Source organism: Lutra lutra, chromosome 17 (genome assembly GCF_902655055.1).
Source record: "Lutra lutra chromosome 17, mLutLut1.2, whole genome shotgun sequence".
NCBI classification, from domain to species: domain Eukaryota; kingdom Metazoa; phylum Chordata; class Mammalia; order Carnivora; family Mustelidae; genus Lutra; species Lutra lutra.
Window position 1 is genome coordinate 36,732,143 of NC_062294.1, and position 24,891 is coordinate 36,757,033.

The window sequence follows — 24,891 nt, forward strand, 5'->3', positions numbered from 1 at the left end:
AATCTAAGTTTACAACCAAATGGCTCCCTCTGGCTAACAGGCCCCTACAATCACCATTTTGGAAACCATCTGTCACAGTTTCAGGTGACCTCAAGTGAACTGAGGGATTGAGCCATCAACAATATCTGCTATAACCTTGTAAGTGATTCTAGAAAAACTCAAGTCTTCAAATATATTGAAATAGGAAAATAATTTATGTAGATTTCCACAAGCTAGCTTTGGATGATGGCATTTGGATTGAAGGTCAATTTCAGATTTCATACTAGCCAGATATATGATGTTACCATCCGAAAATACATAGGGATTTGAGCAGTTTGCCCAGTTATACCATTTTTTTTCTCTCAGTAGTCAAAGGAATGCTTTTTTAGTTGCCAATCTGGCCAGCAGGACCATGGACCCATCTCTAGTGCTGGGGCTCCTGCCCCTTGGCTCTGGTTTAGAAACATGTCCAGTATCATGTCTTTAGTACCTTCTAGTCAAAAATCATTGAAAGATTGCCTTTCAATGCATGGATTCAATGTAAGGGCCTGGTTGGCCAGAGGGAGCCATTTTGTTGCAGTGAACTTAGATTGACCCTATGCAGTGAACTTAGATTGACCCTGCCCCTCCCAGAGGAACTTACTTGCAAAGCCTAGATACAAGGGCGAGTCAGGCCAGGTGAAGACATCCAATCAGAGGGGTGCGCTTCTATTTACTGAGGTGAGTTTAAATCCCATTAGCCACCTGTGTGTGGGCAGGGCTCAGCTACCCCTATAAAGGTTAGTCTGCGACGCTGAGGCTGGGGAGGAGTAGGAGAGTCATCGGAGGAGTAGGAGAGTCGTCAGAGCTGGGAGAGCTGTCAGAGCTCTTGTAAGAGCTGTCAGAGCCATCAGAGCTCTTGTCAGAGCCATCAGAGCTCTTATCAGAGCTGTCAGAGCCATCAGAGCTCTTGTCAGAGCTGTCAGAGCCACCAGCAGCCCCGCCGCCCCCAGCCTCGGCCTCGCTGAGCGGCCTTGAGGGAGCAGCGTCATTCCAGGGAGCAGCTTCATTCCAGGAGCGGCTTCCTCGACGTGAGGCCTCCTCGGTGAGAGGCCTAGTCAGGAGCAGCATTGTCTAGGGAGAGGCCTCGTCCAGAGCAGCCACGTTGGGAGCGGCCTTGCCGGGGTCGTCATCGTCACCTTTTTGTAAGAGACAGCCCTGACTGGTCAGTTTGATTCGTGATGCTTGGCGCAAAATAAAGCTTTGCTTGACCTTCGTTTTGTATCAGTCTCGTTCCTTTGATCATGGACCCCAACAGATTCCCCATTCCATTTTCTATTATAGCTGAACATAGGGAAGCTTTTGGATCCTTTAGCAAAATTAAAAGAAAGTCCTTTTTTTTTTTTTGATGATTTTATTTATTTGAGAGTGAGCGAGCAACTATGTCCAGGGTTGGGGAGGGGCAGAGGGAGGAGGAGGAGTTTGACACAGGGCTCAATCCTGGGATCCTGAGATCATGAGCTGTGTTGAAGTCAGACACTTTAAACAACTAAGCCACCCAGATGCCCCAAGAAAGCCTGGTTTGTGATGAACAAACCTTCTCAGGTGATTTAGTATGAAAGATAGACCCAATTTCCATAATGGATTAATCAGGGAGGCTGGAGAGAAAGCACAGTTTGCTTTCCCACTGTGGTCTATCCTTGTGATCTATTTTCAATATTTTGGATTTAGGTAGGCTTGTTTTAAACACTTTTCTTGATATCTTCATGTTCACATGAGTACGTTTACCTGTGAGTCTGCATCACAGTGCCACATTGCCTGGGGGTAAATAAAGGGCAGCCACCCTCCAGGATGAGTTATGACAGTGTGGAAACCTTTGTGATGCAATGAAGCTGCAGTTGGTAGAGATTCTAATGAAGTCAGCATTTTTTTAACAAGTAGACCATGTACATCTCCCGTTTCCCACCTACTATATTTCTTTAAACTCCATGAATCAAAAACTTGAGTTGACCTAATTCTAGGACTCCATCTGTAATCTTTGTCCACAAAAGCATGTAGGTTGGGGTTGATCAAGAGGCAGAGAGGAGATCCAGTCAGTGTTAACTGATTCTGAATGGTAATTGTTTTTGAATTGATCCAAGATTAAGGTCATCTACTGTGGTCACCTAACTCTTCCCACAGAATTATAAATTCACTGTGTGGGGACTTTTCTGAGATTTTGGGACTCTGTGATGTCTTTTTCTTTTTAAGATTTTTATTTATTTATTTGAGAGATAGAGCATGTGAGAGAGTGCACATATATGATCCTGGGGGGAGGGGTAAAGAGAGAGAGAGAAGCAGACTCCCCACTGAGCAAGAAGCCTGACATGGGGCTCAATCTTAGGACCCTGGGATCATGACTTGAGCCAAAAGCAGATGCTTAATCAACTGAGCCACCCAGGTGCCCCTCTATGATGTCTTTTTAATCATGTCACCTTCTTTTCTGGGAAAGGCATAGTGATATTTTGTGTGTGGAGCACATGGCTTAGCCACACTCTCTCAGCAGATCAAGGATACTTGCTCCATACGTTTGCTTTCATTATTAATAGCATGTTCACATTTCAGATGAATATCATGCCAAATTAACCTAATTATACATGGCCACTAATTTTCTGAATGATAGGCAAGTCTTTAAGGACTTTTTTTTTTTTTTAAATTTTGGAGAACACTCAAATTGCAGCTGTGAGGTTTTGGTAGGGAATAGAGAGAGGGAAAAATCTGGTGGGCTTCTATGAGGAATCCTCTAAAAGAGGGAAGAGCTATTGTCCTTTTTATTTAAGAAGCTCTGGGCAGGGGCACCTGGGTGGCTCAGTGGGTTAAGCCTCTGCCTTCGGCTTGGGTCATGATCTCAGGGTCCTGCATCGGGCTCTCTGCTCAGCAGGGAGCCTGCTACCCACCCCCATCTCTGCCTGCTGCTCTGTCTACTTGTGACCTCTCTCTCTGTGTTAAATAAATAAATGAAATCTTAAAAAAAAAAAAAAAGAAGCTCTGGGCATTTAAGGCTTGCATGAATATTACATTATTCAATAACATTCTTTTCCAGACTTAGTCCCTATTTCTTCCCTTCGTATCCTCTTTGCTCCATCTCTGAGTGACTACCCAAATCAGATATTTTCCAAATAGTTTTGCCTCAACTGTTAACTGGAAACAATTGTTAATGTCTACCAGGAGTGATGTTGAGAAAGACTTTGGGACTGTGTCTCATTTAACAAAAACACAGTTTGGCCAATATGTGATGCCTGCTCATATCTGCCCACTTTTCACTCTTCTTGATCCCTGAGGTCCCAGTCCTACACTTGCCATCATCTTTTCCCATCTGGACAATGTCAGTGCAACCCTAATTATGTCCCTGCTAAGATGTTTGTCTTTTTCCCACTCTTGCCTCTACACAGCTGCCAGATACCCTCTAAAGCTTGCTAGGGAAATGGACTTGGGGTGGAGCAATTCTTCATTGAGTAGACCTGTCCTGTATATTGCAGGGTGTTTAGCATCCCTGGACCTCCTTAAATGGCACTAGTATACTCAAATCATTGTGCCAACCAGAAATGTCCCTGCATGGGGGCAGCCATACTGTATCTAATATTTTAGGGGGAAAAATCCATCTTATCCTTGTTCAAAATCATTTAATGATAAAAAAAGTAACTAAAAGTGAATGTTTCTATGACTTAACATTTTAATTAGGATAAATTCTAACTCTTCAACATAACTTTTGGACGTGTTTCAATTACTCTATGTATTCCAATGCCACATCAAGCTTGGATGCTCCTGAGGACCTATGCCTGGAGTGTCAGTCCCATCACCCTAATCCTAATTTCCACATGTGGGCTCCTTCCCTTCCTTCAGGTCTTAGATTATCTATCACCTCATCAGACAGCCTTACCTGATTCTGATCACTGTATATAAGCAGGCACCCCTCACCCCCACAACAAGATTTTCTTCTACCACTGCCTTTTATTTATTATCTTTATAACACTTTCTCAATTTGTAATCCTATATTCCTTTATGTGTTGACTTTACTGTTTTTCTTTTGTCACTAGTTCCATAGGGCAGAGATGAAGTCTATTTAGTTCTTGATTCTATGACCTGGATGATAACTATGGAGACCTCTACTGGGTTTGAAGGAATGGGCTACAGAGGGCAGCTAAACTTATTTCCCAAATGGGTCTGGGGGATACCCAAAGCATTCCTACCCCAATTTGGTGCAGCAATACTACCAGGAGAAGCAAATGTCTAGTTACCAAGGTGCCTGAAAGAGCCCCCCCCCCCGCCACAAGTGACAAGGAAAAGCACTTCTGTATGTGAATTTGGAAATAGCTGGGAGAGGACTTTTGGGTCTGAAGGAGATATGTGGATATCAGAGTCACTGTGGGTCCACTGCCTCCACCATGCCAAGATTCAGTGAAATTCAGAGCCCAGTCGTTCACCTCCACCCTGGGATATCTGAGATCTCCTATCCAGAAAAAGAGGGTAGGCAGGAGAAAACACTGACTTTTAACCTGAAATGTTTACCTTTCTCTGGGAAAGAATGAGGTAACTAGATTAAGTTTATGTGCAAGGCAAAATGGAAACAACTCAAAAACTGAGTTTAGTTATAGAAGATTACATTTTTACACATTGAATTTTGTGAATGAAAGTTCATAGCATGTGTTATAATAATAAATGTTAATAACACTATCCTGGGGGCACCTCGGTGGCTCAGTGGTTTAAAGCCTCTGCCTTTGGCTCAGGTCATGATCCCAGGGTCCTGGGATTGAGCCCCGCATGGGGCTCTCTGCTCTGCAGGGAGCCTTCTTCCTCCTCTCTCTCTGCTGCCTCTCTGCCTACTTGTGATCTCTCTCTGTCAAATAAATAAATAAAATCTTAAAAAAAATAACTATCCTGATTACACTCTATAGCTCTTTATATAATCACATCTGTTTGGTTCTTACAATGACATATTGAGAATGTGCTACATCTGGGGTCTGAATACTGGTGTTTTCTCTCTCTGGTAGCTTGTCTCCTTGTTAGTAGGCCCTGTGCTGCAAATCTCTGGAGAGATTAGAAATTTAGGTCAAATAATATGAAGGCTGTTTGTCTTGGAATCCTGAGTTGATGGGCTGCTGCCTAAAGAACACATTATTTGGATCTGCTTGGAAGAAGTGGGTGGAGATCTGGGATCTGCAGTTGGCATTTCCCAGAGTCTCCTATACTACCAGAAGCTTGAGATCCCTCAGCACTTCTCCTTGGCCTGACTCAACCAAGCTCTACAAATAGGGGTAGTTGGATGGGTTACTAACAGCCTTTCTGGCAGAAGGGTTTGAGACTGGGAAAGGTCTGTTGGTGGCTGTGGGTTGAGGCTATCTTGCAAACAACTCCCTGCTGAGCTCAGAGACTTGAAGGAGGCTCTTGAACATCTCAGTACTTGTGTGCTCCCCATGGGACCAGCTAGACTTTGCTCTGTGCAAACCTTTCATCAGGCCATGGTTGCCTGTTAGGCTACTAGTTCTAGTACCAAATCTTACCAAATCAAGGTTCTCTCAAACTTGAAGTTGAATGCTGAAGTTAATATTAATAGTGTTACCACCAAACAGAACATTTACTGAGCATCTATCATATGTCAGGCACCAAGCTAAACTCTTTCCAATATTAGCTCATTTAATTCTTGTAATAATGCAATGTAGCAGATAACCATTATTGCTTCTATTTCACTGATGATGATTTGAGACTTGAAGATATTTGGAAATAATATCTAAAATCACATAACTGCACCTTGGTTTGTCTGCCTTTAGAGTGGGATTCTAGATCACTATGCCATACCATACAATCAAAATCATGACCATCACAGTTACCACTATATGTCAGGTGCTGTGAGAATTGCCTTATGACTAAGGGAAGCTCTATAATTACATGTGGGCTATGCCAGCAGACTTTTAAGGGCAACTCCATATTGCTGCCTATAATTGACCCTAGTGTCAACTCCATATTGATACCTGAGCTGAACTCATCAGTATGAGTGTCAGAGGTGTGAAGGTACCAAAAAGGTCTGAGTTCTCCTTCAGTTTGTGGCTAGACTTGTGCTTTAGGCAGGAGCTGATAGAGCTGCATTGACATTCCTGTGGACAGAGCAGAAGCTGCATATCCACTTGGCTCTGGATGAATCTTTTACTATCACTGAGGAAACTACAGCCAGGATAATCCAGAATTGACTGATTTCTTTCGAAATCTGTGATTATTTTGCTTTGTAGGTATTGCTGTCCCCATGTTACAGATGGAGAAAGTGAGACCTAGAAAACTTAAGTGAGGTATCTGAAGATGTAGAACTAGTAAGTGACACAGCTGAAACTTTTCTGTCCTATTCTGATGCTGGTTCTCATATAACCTCCCTTTCTCTGGTCATCAATTATTACCAATCTCTGAAATTTTCTCCTTTAATTTTCTTCCCTTCAGTATGGCAATAAGACAGATCTAAGGGGCTTGGGAAAAACCATTTGTCCTCCCGACATATATGCACATGTCTTCTATGTGAAACTCTGATGAGAATTATTTAAATAATATGTCAATAGAGATTTCACCCTTCTTTCCAAATTTGTCCCACAGAGGAAGCCCAGTGGCTAAAATTTACTGGTATGCCAGTGCTACAGTTTGCAGCAATGTTTGGCAGATCTGATGATCATCAGAATTATCTAAGGAGTTTTTGAAAGATATTCATGCCTGGGCCAACCCCAGAGTTTTGGCAGGGGTGGTATAGAGAGAAGAAATCTGTGTTTTTATTTTTTCACTCTTTTTAAATTAAATTAAATTCCAGTATAATTGACATACAGTGTTATATTAGCTTCAGATGTACAATATAATGATTGAACAATTCTAATCATTACTCAGTGCTCATCATGATAAGTATAATCTTTAATTCCCATTACCTATTTCACCCATCTCCCCATCTGCCCCCTCTGGTAATCGTCAGTTTGTTCTCTACAGTTAAGAGTTAAGAGAAATCTGTGCTTTTAAAAATCTATACTTTCCATGGGTTTGGTAGCTATTGATGAAGAGGACAGAGCCCTGGCCTATAAACTTGAAGTCCTGGGTTCTTATCAGGTTCTGTCAGTGACTTGTTTCATAACTTTAATTAAATAACATTTTCTGTGTCAACCTTTGTTTCCCCAACTATCAAATAAGGGGAATTGGAATAAGTCAGGGTCTCAAACTGATTTCCGGTAGGATCAATGTTCCTGGCATATGTGTTTTGTTTGAACTGGCACATGTGTTTTGTTTGTTAAAAATACTTCACAAGTATAGTGCAAATGCTGTTCAGGTCAACCAGATGCTGGCCAAAACAGGATCATGCCAAAACAGGATCCTTTAGGTAATCTGTTGGTTAGGTGTTAACATTTTAGTCTCTGGATGACGGAACAGACTGATGTTCAGGGGCAGGCCAGGGGTGCCAGAGTGCTGGTGACAGTCATTTGAAAGCCTGGGATAATGACTGCTTCCCAATTTAAATGTAAGGAAGTCACTATTTTTGCAACAGAGCACAGCAGGTGAGTACCAGATGACTACCAGTCTTATCCGTATAATAATTTTGTTATTCTTTGTTATTATCACTTGGTTTTATTATATTAAAATATTAAATTAAATATCAATACTTAAGTACAGGGGAATTTTTCATTTATAAACCTGGATATACGGCTTCTATTGGGAAAAAAAAAAAATCTGGCCACACTGGATCTGAACTTCTGCCTAGCAACAATTACTTGGGATTGAAAAGTAGCAGGTATTCTCCAGGTTCTGACAGAGTCTGACCAGCGACTTCATTCATTTATCTTCCCTGCTGGCTACTATAGACATTTGATTTTGTGGTTCCTTGTCTAATAAGGTCCTTTCTAGCCTTAAAGCTTGAGGGCTTTTTTATTCTTTTGCTCTCCAATCCCATTCCTGAATGAAGTGAAATGAGCAGGCAGATAGGACCCTGTAAGGAGTCAATGATTTTAAGGTGAGACTTGAAGCTTGAAGCCTATTAAAGTTAAAGCTCTTTAAGCTACAAATTGCCCCCTGTCAGGAGCTGGGTGAGGTAGGCCTTTGGTGTGGATTAATCCCAAAATGTTTCATTAAAATCTCTGCATAGCCATCAGTGGGAGGTGACATGCTGACTTGACTTGTACTTTTTCTTGAGGTGACATGCCTGTCTTTATGCCACAAATTATATCTACAGCTTCTCCTGCTTTCATCCCTCAATTAGAGGAGTGGCTTGTTGATTTGACTTTAATTCTGAGTTACTTCCTTGAGACTGGGTGCTGGCTGAGGTCAATGCTTTCTGAAGTCTTGTTAAGTGTCTGTCACAGAGTTGACAACCTTGGAGGCTTTCACACTAGAGAGCAAGTCATCTCTGCCTTTGGAGTCCTGACTCAGACAGAAAAAAAGGACAGACATTACTTCTCATCTGGCAGCCTTTCCTCAAAGAACCTGATTCCCGAGTCCTTCCTCATTTTCCCTAAGTGAAATGCAAAGGCCCTAAAGCCTGATTTTGTTCAAGAATCAGATGTACTGCTGAATATGCTCAGTGAAGGTGAGCTGAGTATTTTACATTGAATAACAACACTGACAAAAATGATAACAATTACAATAATGTTTTCTTCCTTTCTCTCCTTAATTATTGACCGAATATTTATTACCAGACACAGTGGTGAATAAGCCATCTACAGTCATCAGAGGCTTACTGTCTTAGGAAAGAGGCTGGCTTAGTCCAGGATGCCTCAGAAACAAATACTGAGACAAGGATTTTAGCGCCAATAGTTTATTCGGTAGGTTCAGGAAACAGAGAAGTGGAGGAGTGATTCAGTCATTAGAGGATGTCCTATTAAGTCAGATGTCACAGTGAACAAAACAGTGAACTGAAGCTTAAACCTGTAGGAGATTGAGAAAATATGTAAAATAACACCTCAGGATTATCCCTTCCAAGGCAAGAGAACTGGGGTACTTATATACCAACTTTAGAGGATCGTTGGTTGAGGACTTCTGGCAGAGGTTGTTCATTCCTTGGCACTTCAGCCTGCTGCACAGTAGCCTTCAGTTGTCAAGAGAATCTTTCAGGATCTGAAATACAGAAATTGGCTGAACTCCCTAAAATCATAGAATGACAGGAATATTGGTGGGGCTCTGATAATATCTGCTATAGAAAGAGACATTAATCAAAAATTGTATTCAAGAACTACAGAACATTTATGAAAGAAAGTGAGGAGGACACAAAGAGATGGAAAATATTCCATGCTCATAGGTTGGAAGAATACATATTGTTAAAATGTCTATGCTGGGATGCCTGGGTGGCTCAGTCAGTTAAGCATCTGCCTTCAGCTCAGGTCATGATCCCAGGGTCCCGGAATCGAGTCTCACATTGGGCTCCTTGCTCAGCAGGGAGTCTGCCTCTCCCTCCACTTGCCTCTCCCTCTGCCTGCTGCTCCCTTCTGCTTGTGCTCTCTCTCTCTCTGACAAATAAATAACTAAAATCTTTTAAAAAAATGCCTATGCTAACCAGAGCAATCTGCACATTCAATGCAAGTCCTATCAAAATACCACTGACATTTTTCACAGAGCTGAACAAACAATTCTAAAATTTGTATGGGACCAAAAAAGACCCTGAATAGGCAGAGAAATATTGAAAAAGAAAACCAAAGCTGGGAGCATAACAATGCTTGACTTCAAGCTATAAACAAAGCTGTGGTCATCAAGACAGTATGGTACTAGCATAAAAACAAGACACATAGATCAATGGAACAGAGTAAAAAACCAGAAACAGACCCTGAACTCTATAGTCAACTAATCTTCAACAAAGCAGGAAAGAATATCCAATGTAAAAAGGACAGTCTCTTCAACAAATGGTGCTGGGAAAATTGGGTGGCCACATGCAGAAGAATTAAACTGAACCATTTTTTTTGCATTATGCACAAAGGTCAATTCTAAATGGATGAAAGACCCAAATATGAGATGGCAATCCATGAAAATCCTAGAGAAGAACACAGGCAGCAACCTCTTCAACATCTGCCTCAGCAACTTCTTTCTAGACATATCTCCAAAGGTAAGGAAAACAAAATTTAAAATGACCTATTGGGACTTCATCAGGATAACAAGCTTCTGCACAGCAAAGAAAACAGTCAACAAAACTGAAAAGCAACCTACAGAATGGGAGAAGATATTTGCAAATAATGTATCAGATAAAGAGCTAGTATCCAAGATCTATAAAGAACTTAACAAACTCGACACCCAAAAAACAATCCAGTCAAGAAATAATAATCCAGTCAAGAAATGGGCAGAAGACACGAACGGACATTTCACCAAAGAAGACATACAGATGGCCAACAGATACATGAGGAAATGTTCCACATCACTTGGCATCAGAGAAATACAAATCAAAACCACAATGAGATACCACCTTATACCAGTTAGAATGGCAAACATTAACAAGCCAGGAAACAACAAATATTGGTGAGGCTATGGAGAAAGGGGAAACCTCCTACATTGTTGGTGAGAATGCAAGGTAGTACAGCCACTCTGGAAAACAGTATGGAGGTTCCTCAAGATGTTAAAACTAGAACAATGCTATGACCCAGCAATTGCACTACTGGGTATTTACTCCAAAGATACAAATGTAGTGAGAAGAAATGTCACTCCAATGTTCATAGCAGAAATGTCCACAATAGTCAAACTGTGGAAGAAGAAGAGATGTCCATCGACAGATGAATGGATAAAAAAGATGTGGCTCATATATACCATGGTTGAAACTAAGGGTATTAAGTGAAATAAGTCAATCAGAGAAAGACAATTATCATATGGTTTCACTCCTATGTGGAATTTAAGAAACAATACAGAGGATCATAGGGGAAGGGAGGGAAAACAGAATGGAATGTTATCAGAAAGGGAGAAAAACCATGAGAAACTATTAACTATAAGAAAAAAAAACTGAGAGTTCCTGGGGGGTGGGGAGATGGGGCAAACAGGTGATGGGCATTAGAATGGGCACACGATATGATGAGCACTGGGTTTTATACACAACCGATGAATTATTGAACAGTGAATCTGAAACAAATGAGGTACTATATATTAGCTAATTGAATTCAAATTTAAAAATATGAAAAAAATCAGAGGTGACTTATCAAGTGTTTACTGAGTGTCCTTAAAGCTTATTTATCATTTTTACCCAGGATGATACCGATAGCTTTTAAATTATGATCAATGCTCTTAATTTGCAATGTTTTTGTTTGGAAATAGTAAGAAATTATTACTAATCCCCGACAAGTTGAATCCTTCATTTGCTGTATAATTTTTTTTAACAGTGTCTGGAATAGTCTTGTGAAGACCTGAGTTTGATCCTGACTCTTCCATTTGTAGCCTGTATGAATTTTAATAGAACACTTTCCCATTTAGGCCCTGTTTCTCCATCTCTGAAATAGGAGGGTAAGACTAGATGATCTTTAAACTTACTTCCCCTAAAAGTCTGGGAGATTTATCTTTTCTTCTCTTTCTCCTTCTCTGTATCCCCCCATTTTCCTTTCTCTTTTCCTCCACAGTCACTGAACATCTACTATGAGCCAGGTACTGGGTCCCAGGAATACAAAGACAAATTCTTTTTTTTTTTGGTAAGAGTTTTAATTCTGGTTGGGGCAGGGTGCAAAGATAATTACAGTATGATGGTATAAGTACTATGAAAGAAAGACAAGATAGTGCAGGTCCAAGGTTGGGGCAACATTTTAGGAAGCTCCCTTTGGCTGTGGTATAGAGTATGATACAGAAGGAAAAGATTAGATTGAGGGACCCTGATGTGGTGATGCAGCTGTGAATTGATGGCAATGGGCAATGGGGATAAAAGAGAGATAAAAGAGGGATGCCTGGGTGGCTCAGTTGGTTAAGCAGCTGCCTTCGGCTCAGGTCATGATCCCAGCGTCCTGGGATAGAGTCCCACATCAGGCTCCTTGCTTGGTGGGGAGCCTGCTTCTCCCTCTGCCTCTGCCTGCCATTCTGTCTGCCTGTGCTCGCTCGCTCTCCTCTCTCTCTGACAAATAAATAAAAAAAAAATCGAAAAAAAAAAAGAGAGATAAAAGAGAAGTTTAGAAAGCAGAATCAGATAGCATGTGTGTGTGTGTGTGTGTGTGTGTGTGTCTTGATGGTAGGGAGGAAGGTGGGTGCTAACTTTCAACTGAGATCCGGGACCCAGGAAGAAAAACAGATACATTAGAAGGAAAGGTGATGAGTTAAGGGTAGGAGTATATGAGCTCTCACTTTCTTACTAAACTTCAGGAAGATCATTCAATCTCCAGGAACTTTATTTTCTAGACTATCTGTAAAGTAGGAATAGGAATAGAATAGTACCTACATTCTATAAGGATTAGATTTCACTTTATGTGAGAATGCTATACAAACTGGCATTGTTCTCCAGGTATGGAGATTACTCTTATTACAGTGTGATTTTCAGTCTGTTTAGTGTTGGGGAACATGTCAGGAGACTAGAATTTGAGTCTAGTCTTTGCCTCTTGCTAGTAGTTGTGTAAGACATGGTCCATTTGGGGGTTTAATTTACTCCCTTACCACCATCCTGCCCCCATCTGCATAATGAATATTCTGACAATTTATGGGCTGAGTGTGGTTTGATTATATACTATGTTTGAATCACACGGTTTAAAAAAGCAATTTAGTTGGCAACACTCAAAAACCAGTTTCACATAAAATATTTCATCTTGAACCACTATTCCCACATCCAGTAGTCAGACGACACTAAGTGGAGGCTACTCACATAGGACCTCCAGTGCAGCCTGATACCCACTACTCCTTCCTGTGTATGGCTCCAGAGTTGAGTGTCGTTGGTCATTTTTCATTGTCATTGTGTCGCTGCTCTTCTCACTCCTGACTCTTTCACTCATTCATCTTCCCTTCTTGACTTTGCATGTTTTTGGATTTGTGACCCACTAAATATATGGTCTTCTCTGAAGTCACATTTCCCTTTAAAATTCTGCAATTTTGTCTCTAAATATCCTATAGCTGGCTTCTTACAGACTTGAAATCTCTGACAATGGTTCCTATGTCATATTTCAGGAGTGAATGACTGCTTTCTGATGATGATGCTTCACCTGTTTCAATTAATTAAGTGGCTAGTTTAAAACATAGAATAAAGAGGAATATACTAGACAGGTACATCACTTAGATTTTCCATCCTTTTTAAACCAAAGAGCTCTAACTCAACCTGACTTTGGTGGAAAAAAGAATTTCTTTAGTTACATGATGACCCAAAAGGACTAGTCAGTTGAACTCTTGATCCAGAGGCTCAAAAAATGTCACTGAACTCAGTTTCTCTCTATTTCCTGGCCATTCTTTTCCATTTCAGCTACATGATCAAACTCCACTAATGGTAAGATGGCTACGAGGGGCTCAAATCCCTTATTCAAGGCTTGTGGAAAAGAAAGTGTATCTTCTTAAAGGGCACACTAAAGTCTCTTTATCCCTCTCTGACCCTGACTGAGCCATGTGTCTCTCCTTTAATTGGCATGGTCAGGGAAATGTGATGCACTGACTAGTCGGTCCTGTGTCCCATGCCTTCTGCAGCCAAAGGTGGTGCCAATTCCACCTGACATTTGTGGACTGAGGGTGGGAAGGAGTTATTTCCTACAGGAAAATTTTTGTCAGAATTACCCAAAGAAGGGAGAATGGGTGCTATATGGATATTTTCTATCAAAAATAATATATAGCCTTCCACCCTATATGGGTCTTCGCCTACAACAAGTGATCAGAAGACCACAAGTACTTAGGAACCACTTTCCTTAAGGGTAAGGGGGGCGGTGGTCATAGTGTTTAAATCACTAGCAGTGGAATAAGTTATTCATAATAGATATAGAATTATTTAAAATTTAGTAAATCATTTTTAAGCAGCACCAAATGAACTTTTTGATATTAGAAAAACTGAAAGATATTTTTAGTGTTTCCTTTTTCAGCAGGGAGCCTGGTTCTCCCTCTGCCTGCTGCTCCCAATGCTTGTGCTTGTTCTCTCTTTTAAATAAATGAACCAAATCTTAAAAAAGATGAACAAAAATGAACAAAATCTAAAAAAGAAAAAGGAAAAAATCTTAACATAGATACCTTATTTGATACTATTTTATTTTAAAAAATTTTTTTAAAATTTTTTTTTTATTTTTTTTTTCAGCATAACAGTATTCATTATTTTTGCACCATACCCAGTGCTCCATGCAATCCATGCCCTCTACAATACCCACCACCTGGTGCCCCCAACCTCCCACCCCCCACCCCTTCAAAATTCTCAGATCGTTTTTCAGAGTCCATAGTCTCTCATGGTTCACCTCCCCTTCCAATTTCCCTCAACTCCCTTCTCCTCTCCATCTCCCCTTGTCCTCCATGCTATTTGTTATGCTCCACAAATAAGTGAAACCATATGATAATTGACTCTCTCTGCTTGACTTATTTCACTCAGCATAATCTCTTCCAGTCCCGTCCATGTTGCTACAAAACTTGGGTATTCATCCTTTTTTTTTTTCTTTTTTTTTTTTTTTACAGCTTTATAAACATATATTTTTATCCCCAGGGGTACAGGTCTGCGAATCGCCAGGTTTACACACTTCACAACACTCACCATAGCACATACCCTCCCCAATATCCATAACCCCACCCCCTTTTCCAGCCCCCTCCCCCCATCAACCTTCAGTTTGTTTTGTGAGATTAAGAGTCACTTATGGTTTGTCTCCCTCCCAATCCCATCTTGTTTCATTTACTCTTCTCCTACCCCCTCAACCCCCCATGTTGCATCTCCTCTCCCTCATATCAGGGAGATCATATGATAGTTGTCTTTCTCTGATTGACTTATTTCGCTAAGCATGATACCCTCTAGTTCCATCCACGTCGTCGCAAATGGCAAGATTTCATTTCTTTTGATGGCTGCATAGTATTCCATTGTGTATATATACCACCTCTTCTTTATCCATTCGTCTGTAGATGGACATCTAGGTTCTTTCCATAGTTTGGCTATTGTAGACATTGCTGCTATAAACATTCGGGTGCATGTGCCCCTTCGGATCACTATGTTTGTATCTTTAGGGTAAATACCCAGCAGTGCAATTGCAGGGTCATAGGGTAGTTCTATTTTCAACATTTTGAGGAACCTCCATGCTGTTTTCCAGAGTGGTTGCACCAGCTTGCATTCCCACCAACAGTGTAGGAGGGTTCCCCTTTCTCCGCATCCTCGCCAGCATCTGTCATTTCCTGACTTGTTAATTTTAGCCATTCTGACTGGTGTGAGGTGATATCTCATGGTGGTTTTGATTTGTATTTCCCTGATGCCGAGTGATATGGAGCACTTTTTCATGTGTCTGTTGGCCATCTGGATGTCTTCTTTGCAGAAATGTCTGTTCATGTCCTCTGCCCATTTCTTTTTTTTTTTTTTTTTTTAATTTATTTTTTATTTTTTTTCAGCATAACAGTATTCATTATTTTTGCACCACACCCAGTGCTCCATGCAATCCGTGCCCTCTACAATACCCACCACCTGGTGCCCCCAACCTCCCACCCCCCACCCCTTCAAAATTCTCAGATCGTTTTTCAGAGTCCATAGTCTCTCATGGTTCACCTCCCCTTCCAATTTCCCTCAACTTCCTTCTCCTCTCCATCTCCCCTTGTCCTCCATGCTATTTGTTATGCTCCACAAATAAGTGAAACCATATGATAATTGACTCTCTCTGCTTGACTTATTTCACTCAGCATAATCTCTTCCAGTCCCGTCCATGTTGCTACAAAACTTGGGGATTCATCCTTTCTTTCTTTCTTTCTTTTTTTTTTTTTTTTTTACAGCTTTATAAACATATATTTTTATCCCCAGGGGTACAGGTCTGCGAATCGCCAGGTTTACACACTTCACAACACTCACCATAGCACATACCCTCCCCGATATCCATAACCCCACCCCCTCTCCCAACTCCCTCCCCCCATCAACCCTCAGTTTGTTTTGTGAGATTAAGAGTCACTTATGGTTTGTCTCCCTCCCAATCCCATCTTGTTTCATTTACTCTTCTCCTACCCCCTCGACCCCCCATGTTGCATCTCCTCTCCCTCATATCAGGGAGATCATATGATAGTTGTCTTTCTCTGATTGACTTATTTCGCTAAGCATGATACCCTCTAGTTCCATCCACGTCGTCGCAAATGGCAAGATTTCATTTCTTTTGATGGCTGCATAGTATTCCATTGTGTATATATACCACCTCTTCTTTATCCATTCGTCTGTTGATGGACATCTAGGTTCTTTCCATAGTTTGGCTATTGTAGACATTGCTGCTATAAACATTCGGGTGCACGTGCCCCTTCGGATCACTATGTTTGTATCTTTAGGGTAAATACCCAGCAGTGCAATTGCAGGGTCATAGGGTAGTTCTATTTTCAACATTTTGAGGAACCTCCATGCTGTTTTCCAGAGTGGTTGCACCAGCTTGCATTCCCACCAACAGTGTAGAAGGGTTCCCCTTTCTCCGCATCCTCGCCAGCATCTGTCATTTCCTGACTTGTTAATTTTAGCCATTCTGACTGGTGTGAGGTGATATCTCATGGTGGTTTTGATTTGTATTTCCCTGATGCCGAGTGATATGGAGCACTTTTTCATGTGTCTGTTGGCCATCTGGATGTCTTCTTTGCAGAAATGTCTGTTCATGTCCTCTGCCCATTTCTTTTTTTTTTTTTTTTAATTTTTTTTTTTTATTTTTTTTCAGCATAACAGTATTCATTATTTTTGCACCACACCCAGTGCTCCATGCAATCCGTGCCCTCTACAATACCCACCACCTGGTGCCCCCAACCTCCCACCCCCCACCCCTTCAAAATTCTCAGATCGTTTTTCAGAGTCCATAGTCTCTCATGGTTCACCTCCCCTTCCAATTTCCCTCAACTTCCTTCTCCTCTCCATCTCCCCTTGTCCTCCATGCTATTTGTTATGCTCCACAAATAAGTGAAACCATATGATAATTGACTCTCTCTGCTTGACTTATTTCACTCAGCATAATCTCTTCCAGTCCCGTCCATGTTGCTACAAAACTTGGGGATTCATCCTTTCTTTCTTTCTTTCTTTCTTTTTTTTTTTACAGCTTTATAAACATATATTTTTATCCCCAGGGGTACAGGTCTGCGAATCGCCAGGTTTACACACTTCACAACACTCACCATAGCACATACCCTCCCCGATATCCATAACCCCACCCCCTCTCCCAACTCCCTCCCCCCATCAACCCTCAGTTTGTTTTGTGAGATTAAGAGTCACTTATGGTTTGTCTCCCTCCCAATCCCATCTTGTTTCATTTACTCTTCTCCTACCCCCTCGACCCCCCATGTTGCATCTCCTCTCCCTCATATCAGGGAGATCATATGATAGTTGTCTTTCTCCGATTGACTTATTTCGCTAAGCATGATACCCTCTAGTTCCATCCACGTCGTCGCAAATGGCAAGATATCATTTCTTTTGATGGCTGCATAGTATTCCATTGTGTATATATACCACATCTTCTTTATCCATTCGTCTGTAGATGGACATCTAGGTTCTTTCCATAGTTTGGCTATTGTAGACATTGCTGCTATAAACATTCGGGTGCACGTGCCCCTTTGGATCACTATGTTTGTATCTTTAGGGTAAATACCCAGCAGTGCAATTGCTGGGTCATAGGGTAGTTCTATTTTCAACATTTTGAGGAACCTCCATGCTGTTTTCCAGAGTGGTTGCACCAGCTTGCATTCCCACCAACAGTGTAGGAGGGTTCCCCTTTCTCCGCATCCTCGCCAGCATCTGTCATTTCCTGACTTGTTAATTTTAGCCATTCTGACTGGTGTGAGGTGATATCTCATGGTGGTTTTGATTTGTATTTCCCTGATGCCGAGTGATATGGAGCACTTTTTCATGTGTCTGTTGGCCATCTGGATGTCTTCTTTGCAGAAATGTCTGTTCATGTCCTCTGCCCATTTCTTGATTGGATTCTTTGTTCTTTGGGTGTTGAGTTTGCTAAGTTCTTTATAGATTTTGGACACTAGCCCTTTATCTGATATGTCATTTGCAAATATCTTCTCCCATTCTGTCAGTTGTCTTTTGGTTTTGTTCACTGTTTCCTTTGCTGTGCAAAAGCTTTTGATCTTGATAAAATCCCAGAAGTTCATTTTTGCCCTTACTTCCCTTGCCTTTGGTGATGTTCCTAGGAAGATGTTGCTGCGGCTGACGTCGAAGAGGTTGCTGCCTGTGTTCTCCTCGAGGATTTTGATGGATTCCTTTCTCACATTGAGATCCTTCATCCATTTTGAGTCTATTTTCGTGTGTGGTGTAAGGAAATGATCCAATTTCATTTTTCTGCATGTGGCTGTCCAATTTTCCCAACACCATTTATTGAAGAGGCTGTCTTTGTTCCATTGGACATTCTTTCCTGCTTTATCGAAGATGAGTTGACCATAGAGTTGAGGGTCCATTTCTGGGCTCTCTATTCTGTTCCATTGATCTATGTGTCTGTTTTTGTGCCAGTACCATGCTGTCTTGATGATGACAGCTTTGTAATAGAGCTTGAAGTCCGGAATTGTGATGCCACCAACTTTGGCTTTCTTTTTCAATATTGCTTTGGCTATTCGAGGTCTTTTCTGGTTCCATATAAATTTTAGGATTATTTGTTCCATTTCTTTGAAAAAAATGGATGTTACTTTGATAGGAATTGCATTAAATGTGTAGATTGCTTTAGGTAGCATAGACATTTTCACAATATTTATTCTTCCAATCCAGGAGCATGGAACATTTTTCCATTTCTTTGTGTCTTCCTCAATTTCTTTCATGAGTACTTTATAGTTTTCTGAGTGTAGATTCTTAGTCTCTTTGGTTAGATTTATTCCTAGGTATCTTATAGTTTTGGGTGAAATTGTAAATGGGATGGACTCCTTAATTTCTCTTTCTTCTGTCTTGTTGTTGGTGTAGAGAAGTGCAACTGATTTCTGTGCATTGATTTTATATCCTGACACTTTACTGAATTCCTGTACAAGTTCTAGCCGTTTTGGAGTGGAGTCTTTTGGGTTTTCCACATATAGTATCATATCATCTGCAAAGAGTGATAGTTTGACTTCTTCTTTGCCGATTTGGATGCCTTTAATTTCCTTTTGTTGTCTGATTGCTGAGGCTAGGACTTCTAGTACTATGTTGAATAGCAGTGGTGATAACGGACATCCCTGCCGTGTTCCTGACCTTAGCGGAAAAGCTTTCAGTTTTTCTCCATTGAGAATGATATTTGCGGTGGGTTTTTCATAGATGGCTTTGATAATATTGAGGTATGTGCCGTCTATCCCTACACTTTGAAGAGTTTTGATCAGGAAGGGATGCTGTACTTTGTCAAATGCTTTTTCAGCATCTATGGAGAGTATCATATGGTTCTTGTTCTTTCTTTTATTAATGTGTTGTATCACATTGATTGATTTGCGGATGTTGAACCAACCCTGCAGCCCTGGAAGAAATCCCACTTGGTCGTGGTGAATAATCCTTTTAATGTACTGTTGAATCCTATTGGCTAGTATTTTGGCGAGAATTTTTGCATCTGTGTTCATCAAGGATATTGGTCTGTAGTTCTCTTTTTTGTTGGGATCCTTGTCTGGTTTTGGGATCAAGGTGATGCTGGCCTCATAAAATGAGTTTGGAAGTTTTCCTTCTATTGCTATTTTTTGGAACAGTTTCAGGAGAATAGGTATTAGTTCTTCTTTAAATGTTTGGTAGAATTCCCCCGGGAAGCCGTCTGGCCCTGGGCTTTTGTTTGTTTGGAGATTTTTGATGACTGTTTCAATCTCCTTACAGCTTATGGGTCTGTTGAGGCTTTCTATTTCTTCCTGGTTCAGTTGTGGTAGTTTATATGTCTCTAGGAATGCATCCATTTCTTCCAGATTGTCAAATTTGTTGCCGTAGAGTTGCTCATAGTATGTTCTTATAATTGTCTGTATTTCTTTGGTGTTCGTTGTGATCTCTCCTCTTTCATTCATGATTTTATTGATTTGGGTCCTTTCTCTTTTCTTTTTGATAAGTCTGGGCAGGGGTTTATCAATCTTATTAATTCTTTCAAAGAACCAGCTCCTAGTTTCGTTGATTTGTTCTATTGTTTTTTTGGTTTCTATTTCATTGATTTCTGCTCTGATCTTTATGATTTCTCTTCTCCTGCTGGGTTTAGGGTTTCTTTCTTGTTCTTTCTCCAGCTCCTTTAGGTGTAGGGTTAGGTTGTATACCTGAGACCTTTCTTGTTTCTTGAGAAAGGCTTGTACCGCTATATATTTTCCTCTCAGGACTGCCTTTGTTGTGTCCCACAGATTTTGAACCGTTGTGTTTTCATTATCATTTGTTTCCATAAATTTTTTCAATTCTTCTTTAATTTCCTGGTTGACCCATTCATTCTTTAGAAGGATGCTGTTTAGTCTCCATGTATTTGGGCTCTTTCCAAATTTCCTCTTGTGATTGAGTTCTAGCTTTAGAGCATTGTGGTCTGAAAATATGCAGGGAATGATCCCAATCTTTTGATACCGGTTGAGACTTGATTTAGGACCAAGAATGTGATCTATTCTGGAGAATGTTCCATGTGCACTAGAGAAGAATGTGTATTCTGTTGCTTTGGGATGAAATGTTCTGAATATATCTGTGATGTCCATCTGGTCCAGTGTGTCATTTAAGGCCTTGATTTCCTTGTTGATCTTTTGCTTGGATGATCTGTCCATTTCAATGAGGGGAGTGTTAAAATCCCCTACTATTATTGTATTCTTGTCGATGTGTTTCTTTGATTTTGTTATTAATTGGTTTATATAGTTGGCTGCTCCCACGTTAGGGGCATAGATATTTAAAATTGTTAGATCTTCTTGTTGGACAGTTCCTTTGAGTATGATATAGTGTCCTTCCTCATCTCTTATTATAGTCTTTGGCTTAAAATCTAATTGATCTGCTATAAGGATTGCCACTCCTGCTTTCTTCTGATGTCCATTAGCATGGTAAATTCTTTTCCACCCCCTCACTTTAAACCTGGAGGTGTCTTCGGGTTTAAGATGAGTTTCTTGTAGGCAACATATAGATGGGTTTTGTTTTTTGATCCATTCTGATACCCTGTGTCTTTTGATTGGGGCATTTAGCCCATTAACATTCAGGGTAAGTACTGAGAGATATGAATTTAGTGCCATTGTATTGCCTGTAAGGTGACTGTTATTGTATATTGTCTCTGTTTCTTTCTGATCTACTACTTTTAGGGTCTCTCTTTGCTTAGAGGACCCCTTTCAATATTTCCTGTAGAGCTGGTTTGGTATTCGCAAATTCTTTCAGTTTTTGTTTGTCCTGGAAGCTTTTAATCTCTCCTTCTATTTTCAATGATAGCCTAGCTGGATATATTATTCTTGGCTGCATGTTTTTCTCATTTAGTACTCTGAATATATCATGCCAGCTCTTTCTGGCCTGCCAGGTCTCTGTGGATAAGTCTGCTGCCAATCTAATATTTTTACCATTGTACGTTACAGACTTCTTTTCCCGGGCTGCTTTCAGGATCTTCTCTTTGTCACTAAGACTTGTCAATTTTACTATTAGGTGACGGGGTGTGGACCTATTCTTATTGATTTTGAGGGGGGTTCTCTGAACCTCCTGGATTTTGATGCTTGTTCCCTTTGCCATATTGGGGAAATTCTCTCCAATAATTCTCTCCAATATACCTTCTGCTCCCCTCTCTGTTTCCTCTTCTTCTGGTATCCCAATTATTCTAATGTTGTTTCGTCTTATGGTGTCACTTATCTCTCGAATTCTCCCCTCGTGGTCCAGTAGCTGTTTGTCCCTCTTTTGCTCATCTTCTTTATTCTCTGTCATTTGGTCTTCTATATCGCTAATTCATTCTTCTGCCTCATTTATCCTAGCAGTGAGAGCCTCCATTTTTGATTGCACCTCATTAATAGCTTTTTTGATTTCAACTTGGTTAGATTTTAGTTCTTTTATTTCTCCAGAAAGGGCTTTTATATCTCCCAAGAGGGTTGCTTTAATATCTTCCATGCCTTTTTCAAGCCCGGCTAGAACCTTGAGAATCGTCATTCTGAACTCTATATCTGACATATTACCAATGTCTGTATTGATTAGGTCCCTAGCCTTTGGTACTGCCTCTTGTTCTTTTTTTTGTTGTGAATTTTTCCGCCTTGTCATTTTGTCCAGATAAGAGTTTATGAAGGAGCAAGTAAAATACTAAAAGGGTGGCAACAACCCCAAGAAAATATGCTTTAGCCAAATCAGAAGAGATCCCGAATTGTGAGGGGGGAGAAAGGGGATAAAAAGGGGTTCAGAAAGAAAGAAGAAAAAAAAAAAGAAACTATTAAAAAAAAGAAAGCCGGTAAAGAAAAAATATAAAAAGAGGAAAAAAAATATATATATATTAGATAAACTATTTAAAAAACGTTAAAAAAAGAAAACGGTAAAAGCTAAAAAAAATTTAGCAGAAGAAGAGAAAAAGAAAAAAAATTGAAAAAGAAAAAAAAATTAAATTAACTGCAAGGCTAAAAAATCATGGGGAGAAAGCCATTAGTTCCATGCTTTGCTTTCTTCTCCTCTGGAATTCTGCCGCTCTCCTTGGTAGGTGAACTTGGTCCTGCCTGGGTTTCCCGTTGATCTTCTGGGGGAGGGGCCTGTTGTAGTGATTCTCAAGCGTCTTTGCCCCAGGCGGAGTTGCACCGCCCTTACCTGGGGCCGCGCTGAGCAATCCGCTCGGGTTTTCTTTCGGGAGCTTTTGTTCCCTGAGCACTTTCCGTAGAGTTCCGGAGGACGGGAATAAAGATGGCGGCCTCCCGGTCCCCGGCCAGAGGAGCCAAGAACCCGGGGCCCCACTCCTCAGTGCGCCCTCAGAGAACAGCGCCCAGTGACTCCCGTCACCCTGGCCTCCGGCCGCGCTCCGAGCTGACCAAGCCTGCGACCGGTTCAAGGCAACCCCGAGCTGAGAGTCACTCCTCGGCTCTGTCTCTGTAGCCGGCTTCCCCCTTCTAATACCGGTAAGCTCTGCGACACTCAGACACCCCTGATCCTTCTGCGACCCTGCGGGACCTGAGGCCGCGCTGACCCCGCCTGGGCTTCACCCCAGTTAAGCCTCTGGAGCGATGTCCCTCAGCAGAACACACTTTTAAAAGTCCTGATTTTGCTCCGTTGCTCCGCCGCTCGCCGGGAGCCGGGCCCTCCCCCCGCGGTCTATCTTCCCGTCGCTTTGGATTCACTTCTCCGCCAGTCCTACCTTGCAGAAAGTGGTTGATTTTCTGTTTCTGGAATTGCTGTTCTTCTTCTCTTCAATCTCCCGTTGGATTTGTAGGTGTTTGCAATCTTTGGATAAGCTATTTAGCTGATCTCCCGCTACCCGAAGTAGTCTCAGCCTGCTACTTCTCCGCCATCTTGACTCCTCCCTCCCCTTATTTGTTACTATTTTAAAAACAAATAATTTGTCCCAAATCACAAAGCTAGTAAAAGGAAGATCTAGGCTATAAACCAAGCTCTGACTCCAAAGATTACACTTCTAACCCTTGTGTTTTACTCCTGTCATTTTCTATGCCTTTCTCCATGATGAACTTGGAACATCTGGCTTCAAGTCAAGTAATTAAGCAAAGAAAATGGAGAAACTATTTGTATGAGGCACTGTCCTAAATCCTGAGGAATTATGGTGAACAAGACATCTGTGATTCTGCATATGGGTTGTGTTTGATACCTTGGGAGTGAAAGAGATCCCCAGAAAGATGTTTGAAAAGACAAACAGCCAGGGCTAAACCCTGAGGAACTTTGATCATTAAAGCTGGGTGGAGGTGATGGTGCATCTTAGAGGCAGAGATAGAAAGACCTTAGAAAAGCCAGGAGAACACTCAGTCACAGCACCTAAAAAAATTGCAAACTCTTCCAAAAGGCCATATTAGTGGAGACTAAGATGTAGCCATGGGATTTAGAAACATGAAGCCCATAGTGCCTTTGGTAAGAGGTCTTTTGGTGGAGTTGTGATGGTGAGGCCATTTTCAAGGAGAAAATGGGAGTGACAGGAGATGGGGGCAGTGTATATAAACACCTCAAATCCCTTTTTTGAAGATGGACTATAAAGAAGAGGAGAGGAATAAGACAAGCGCCAAAGGGGCAGATGTATAGCTTTATTTTTTTTTTAAGATGGGTTAGACTAAAACATTTTTGAATGTTTATGAGATATATACAAGAAAAGGATGATGAAGATAAAGGAGGGGAAGACCACAATGGAGTCAGTGGGGCTTCTTACAAGGATAAAAGATTTGAGGTTCACAGCAAAAGCCCAGTAGTAGGCTTTTCATACTTATGAGGAAGGACTTCATCCTCAATGAAAGGGAACAGAAAGAGGAGAGACACTGAGTCAGCAAGGCTTATAGATTTGGTAAATGGGAGATGAGAGAATTTTCATCTAATGACTTCTCTTTTTTTCCTGAAAATGACACATTTCTCTATAGAGTCCACTGTTATTTCTCCTGGGCCCAGATGTCTGGAAGGACTGAGTTCAGCCTCCATAGAGTAAGAGAAGGAGATACTGAGTTGAACACAAGCAAATTGTCAACTACTTTTATTCTCTGCTGGAAATAATTCTCATGAGTTTGACAGAAAGAAGGTTGTTGAAAGAAAGAAAGAAAGAAACAAACAAACATGATGTTCAAAGCACGGTATGCTCATGTCATAGGACTGAATATGCTGACCGCACGTGGGGTGTTTACATTGCTTGTCAGAAGCAGTGAGCCAGGTGTCTAACATCAACATTCAAAAGTGACTCCTGCTAATGTTAAGACTGATCTTATTCCTTGGAAAGACAAACACTGAATATCAGTTCCTTATATTTTTCAGATCACGTAATATGAACTATGATTCTGTTAGATATAAAAACAAAAAAATTAAAA

General features: G+C 41.0%; 1 long non-coding RNA gene across 2 annotated transcripts; it reads left to right on the forward strand.

The window, feature by feature from the left end:
- Positions 1-24,743, forward strand: LOC125089372 (uncharacterized). Of its 2 annotated transcripts, none has more exons than XR_007123927.1 (3): positions 1-138; positions 6,222-6,299; positions 24,454-24,743. It is a non-coding gene; the product is annotated as an uncharacterized LOC125089372 (long non-coding RNA). The 2 variants fall into 2 exon arrangements; XR_007123928.1 differs by lacking the exon at positions 1-138 and adding an exon at positions 1,910-2,050.
- The last annotated feature ends 148 nt before the right edge of the window (positions 24,744-24,891 follow it).